The sequence below is a fragment of the Cupressus sempervirens genome, chromosome 3 (genome assembly GCF_028749045.1).
Source record: "Cupressus sempervirens isolate cs-2001-9-10 chromosome 3, ASM2874904v1, whole genome shotgun sequence".
Taxonomy (NCBI): Eukaryota; Viridiplantae; Streptophyta; class Pinopsida; order Cupressales; family Cupressaceae; genus Cupressus; species Cupressus sempervirens.
Window position 1 is genome coordinate 935,049,755 of NC_143120.1, and position 6,000 is coordinate 935,055,754.

Genomic DNA, 6,000 nt, shown 5'->3' on the forward strand with positions numbered 1-6,000 from the left:
ATAGGTGTACGTACTAGTCTGGAATCTTCCAATCCAAAAGTTCTCAATATTTCCTTGACATATTTTGACTGAGTGATGTATATATCATATTTCATTTGATATACTTGCAATCCCAAAAAAAAATTGATCTCTCCAAACATAGACATTTCAAATTGTTGCTTCATCTAATTTGCAAAATCCTTACATAAAGCATCTTGACCTCCAAATATGATATCATAAACAAAAAATATAGATAAAAAAATATCTTTACCTTTGCTATCTTCAAATATAGATTGATGTTATCATCAATCCTTTCAAATCCAATCTTCACAAGATAATTATGAAGTCTCTCATACCATGTTCTAATTGTTAACATCAACAAAACCTTTTGGCTATTCTACGTAAACTTATTCCTCTAATATATCATTCAGGAATGTAGATTCAACATCCATTTGATAGACTTTGAAACCTTTGTATGCAGAATAAGCAAGTAAAGTTCTTACTCCTTCCAATCTAGAAGCATGGACAAATGTCTCTCCAGAGTCAATTCCTTCTTCTTGTGCATATCCCTTGTAAACTAGTCTTGCTTTGTTCCTTGTGATTTCACCATTTTCATCTAACTTGTTTCTAAATAACCAATTGGTACCAATCACATTTTTGTCTTCTGGTCTAGGAACTAGACTCCATATTTTGTTCTTCTCTATTCGTTTAATCTCTTCTTCAATGGCTTTATGACAATCATAATCTTCTAAGGCATCCCTTACTGTTTTGGGTTCCTTGATGCTCAAAAAACATGTATCACTTCTTAATTTGTTTATTGTCATTGGTCTAACATCTTTATCTCTAATAATTTGAGCAGCAGGATGATGTCTTTTGACATACTTAGATAATCTTGGTTCAACTCTTGTTTCTTCATTTTGTCTTTCAACTTCTGATTCACTATGTATATCTATGTAGGTAGCTCAACATTCCTTTCATGTTCACTAATCTTAGAATCAGAATGTGCATCCACTTCATTCTATAATTTAGCATTTGAATGTAGCTTGATTCTTGAATGCAACTTGGCATTCATAGGGTGTGACTCGGCAATCACTAAAACTCACTGTTGATTTGTAGCTTGATTTACAACATCTTTTTCAATAGGCATACCTTCATAAAAGTATACAAATAATTTGTATTGTTTTGGTTCTTTCATAGGTTTGGCCTCATAAACTTTTATGTATTTATCAAAGTTCACATTTGCACTTTCCACATTTTTGTTGGTATTAGTGTTTAAACACTTATAAGCTTTACTTCTTGTGGAGTATCCTAGGAATATACCTTCTTAAATTTTTGCATCAAGTTTACTATTCCTAACATCTTTAAGAATGCAATATTTACTTCCAAATACCTTAAAGTATGTTACATTGGGTGAGTATCCATACCATAGTTCAAAAGTCATTGAATGAGTACCTTCTTGATTTGCAGATGGTTCAAGGTATAGATAGCTTCTCTCTAGTACTTTAGAGCAACATTCTTCTCCTAATGAGTGTTCTAGCACAATCCATTATAGATCTGTTCCTCCTTTCAACTATTCCATTTTGTGGAGGTGTTCTAGGGGAAGATGTATATCTTTAATTCTTTTGTCATTATAGAATATCTCAAATTCATTTGATGTGAACCCTCCTCCTCTGTTAAATCTCAAACACTTCAAACTTTTACCTATTTCCTTTTTAACTCTTGCTAAGTACCACTTAAATATTTGGAAAGCATCATATTTCTATTTCAAAAACATAATTGTCATCATCTTAGAATAGTCATCAACAAATAACATCATGTACTTATCTCCTTTGTAGCTTTGCACATAAATTCATCCACACAAGTCAATATGAAAAATCTCTAGTATTCCTTTAGAGATATAAGTTTTACTCTTAAAACTTAACTTTGTCATTTTTCTAACTAACATTGTTTGCACTGTAGTGCCTACCCCTAGGTTGCATTTTGCTATCATTGTTGAACTCTTTTAGGGCTAGTTTTATGTTGTTAGTTAGCAGTATTGTTTTGAGATTATCAGATATTGTTTCAAATTCAGTTTATTATATGATGAGATTGCTTGGTACTTTAGATTTCATGTATGCATGATGATTATTACATTATTTCAGTTATTGATTAGTTAGATGGTTTATTATCACATGTGTTTTATTATGAATACTTACCCCATACTTGCATGTGTATGGTGTGCGTGTTTGTTCTTATTGTATGACATTTCTGATATGGTTAAGGAAGAGAGTCATAGTCACCTGCTAGTCAGGATCTACACGATGCACCACTTCCTGCCATTGCCTATTTAGCTTAGCATATATATATATATATATATTGTGCTTGTACATGCATGGTTTTTATGCAGGTTGCAGGTACCGAGTATCGACTTCTCTGAATTGCCAAGATGAGTGTACCCTATCACATTATCTCAATGGTAAGAGAGGGGAGATAAATTCTCAAGTCCAAATCCCAACCCTTTAAGTCGTTTGTTCTAATTGAAAATTAGGACAAGTATCTAAGTTGAGTACCTTCCGAATATGTCGGATGACATAATTCATGATATTAACCCTTTTGGTTTGATTTTGTATGTGTTCTGCTATGATGGATTTTCGTATTTTTACCTTATGAGTCTTTGGAGTATTTTCTATTAATTAAGCCTAATTAAAAGATTTAATTAATGGTTTAATTTAATGGAAAATTAATATGATATTTTAATATTTATTTAATTTAATTAATTAAGAAATTAATTAAATAAAATAATTAAATTTGAAAATAAAAGTTATAATTTTAAAGTTCGAATGTGATAATATTTATTTAAATTAATAAATATTTTAGCAATTAATTTTCAAAAATAAATTTAAAAGTGGAAAAGATATTAAAATTATTAAAAGATTTTAGATTTCATGCGATTAAAATATAAATATATTAAGATAAAATAAGTGGAGTTATTAAAGTTAGTGCATGAGATTTAATAAATAAATAAATTAAATTGGAAAGAGTAAAGTAAATATTATATTAATTAATGTGCAATATTTTAATGTTTGTTCACATAGGAGTTTGCAAATTTTTGAGAGTTGTCATGTGGACAACACAGGAGTTTGCACTCTAAGTTTGCACAAGTTGTCTACACTTAGGAGTTAGCATATTATTTGAGCACATGGTGTCTACAACCTTATGATTCATCTAGAAGGTTGGAGAAGACTCATGCTTAGTTGTCATGCTTATCTTCTAGTTCTTTCTAGACACATTCTAGATGCATCTAAGAGGCCTTTAAATAGAGGCTCTCCTAGTGTGTTTGGACAAGCTTCAAAGCTTACATGCATTTGAGAAGCTCATATGCTTCTACATGCTCATATGTTTCTACATGCTCCTACACTTCTTCAAGTACTTTTAATCATGTGAGAATTTCAGTTGGCTTGGATCTTGGAGGAATTGCAAATGATGGAGAAGGAAGGGATTTTCTATGGACTTCTGAGGGATGTCAAGTTAGCATCAGTGTCTAGGTGCACTCATAATTTTTGCATATTCTATTTGCACTCTTTCTCTTCCTGTAATCGTGTCTGTTATATGTGATTGAATCTGCAATTTGAATTGGAATCTAGATATGTATGTTAATTTTTATTTGGTTGAGAAGAAAACATTAGAAAACCCTAGTTTCCATTCATGAAAAGAAATTAGATTTGAATCATGTTTGGGTTCGAATTTATATTGTGAAATTAGATAGACAAGATTTGAAAATTAAAATGGAAATTCTAAGTTGAAATTTAGATGATTAGATGTAATCTTTCTATCAAATTATATTTTCAGATGCGTATGGACAAATCTATTAGATGGATTAATGGACATATTTAGAGAACAATTATTTAAAGGAGAAATTTTTATTTTAAAGAATTAGAAAACCCTTCTTGTTTAAAAGTTATATATATGTTCTCTTTTTAAAGTATACATATCTTCATACATATCTTCATATATATATATATATATATATATATATATATATATATATATATATATATATGTTATTATAAAATGTTGTAGTAATTGATAACAATCTGCATGTACACACACACACACGCACACACACACACACACACACACACACACACACACACACACACACACACACACACACACACACATATACATACACACACACACACATATATATGTATATATAAAATTAAACGTTTCTCATTTAAATATCGCAGTGAGAAACAATGTATTGTTTTGGAAATATATTTTTGAAAAATGTTATAAAAAATATATAAAAATCTGAATTGCATATGATAAAAATGTTTATTTTTTAAAAAAAATTACATTAAGCAAGGGAGGGCAAAGCCTGTACCCTCTACCTGGCTGCGGCTTTCGTGCCTGCAGTCGCAGGTACTGCGACTACCATCGTAGGCCTTGCGACAGCAGGCAGGGTCACATGGCCCCTCCATAAAGGCGATGCCTTTTTTAAATAAATGCTATTGTGTTATGCATTTCAAATTTTACTTATCATTTTTTTTAATGAATTTCGTTTAATGTTTAATTAATAATTTTTATGTATATATTAGTTATTATATAATATAATATTATATTAATTAATATATATTTATAAATAAATTTTGATTAATCAAATATTTCTTTAATTAATTAATCATTTTATGGTATTTTAATAATATAAAACTAATTTGGTTAGATTTAAATAAAGAATGTAACCTATTAGAATTTGATGGGGTCATTTTCAAATAACGTTATATTACAATTGAATTCTAAGAGCCAGAGGGAAAAACTTTTATTCATCAAATCGATTATTGCTCATTATTACTAGTTTTGATAATATTCATTGAGCTAATAATATAGTAATATAATTATTAATTAATTTAATTAATTGTAAATTAATTAAATTCAATTAATAAATAAGTTATGCAATGTGGTTTAAATGAAATAATTATTGATAATATTGATGTTGGGTAATTGTAAAGTATCTACATCGAAGTTGATAAGTCTTATTTTAGTGACTTGAATAATGACTTTAGATATTATAATGGTTGTCAATGATGATTTAGTTATTATAATGATTAAAATTAAAAGGCTTAAATTTTAGTAATATTTAAATTAAGTTTTAATTAAGTATTATTAGAATGATAAAAGTCATGGATTGTGTACCTATGTTAATTGATTGATTTAATTGATCATTTTAATAAAGTTATAATCTTCTTATTCAAAGATTGATAACTGGCTTTCTTATAGTTTAACGATAATGATCCTTTGATTATGTTGAGAAGTTGAAGTAACATTAAGGAAGAATTATTCGATTAGAATATGGATCTTAGTAAAATAAAGCGAAGTATTTAATTGAGGGTTAATGAGGATTAGTTTAATGAGTAAATATTTACCCTTAAGATATTCTTAGAAGATTATTTTAAATAATCGAAGGATAATGCTATCGAGGGAACAAATGGGTTGACTTGTAGGTCAAATGATAAACCTTATATACTTGAAGTATACTTGCAAACAGAAAACTGGAAAACTCTACACTTAATTCAACTATGTAATTTTAGTAAACCAAAACATGTGTCTGCATTGTGTTTTCTCTATGCTTCTGTTTTGAGTTCTTGGGTTGACTAGTGTTGACTAGTCTTAGGTTGTTACCAGAGGCTCAGGGGTTATGAGATGTGATGGCATGTTGATCTTATTTGGTCTCGATCTTTCTAAACCCAACCATGGTAATGTGATCGTATGCTCTATGAAATGTTTGTATTTACTGATTGTTGTTGCTTTTCAGTCTTCATGTGTGAAGCTGAGATGTATTTGTATGAGACACTTGTCTTAACCATTTTTGAGTCATCAATCAGTTATCCTTGGATTATTTTCTAGTCACCATGATGAGACTGAAGTGTTGATTTATCTTTTGATGATGTCATGTTGTGACATGTTTTGACTCAACCATTTTGGAGTCTTCGATAAGTATGATTTTGAGATATATTTTGGTTATAGAGAACCAATGGATAC

At 29.2% G+C, this 6,000-nt stretch overlaps 1 pseudogene; it reads right to left on the reverse strand.

Moving 5' to 3' along the window:
* Nucleotides 1-4,442, reverse strand: part of LOC149569821 (chaperone protein ClpB1-like) — a 72,403-nt pseudogene extending 67,961 nt beyond the window's left edge.
* Between the last annotated feature and the right edge of the window lie 1,558 nt (nucleotides 4,443-6,000).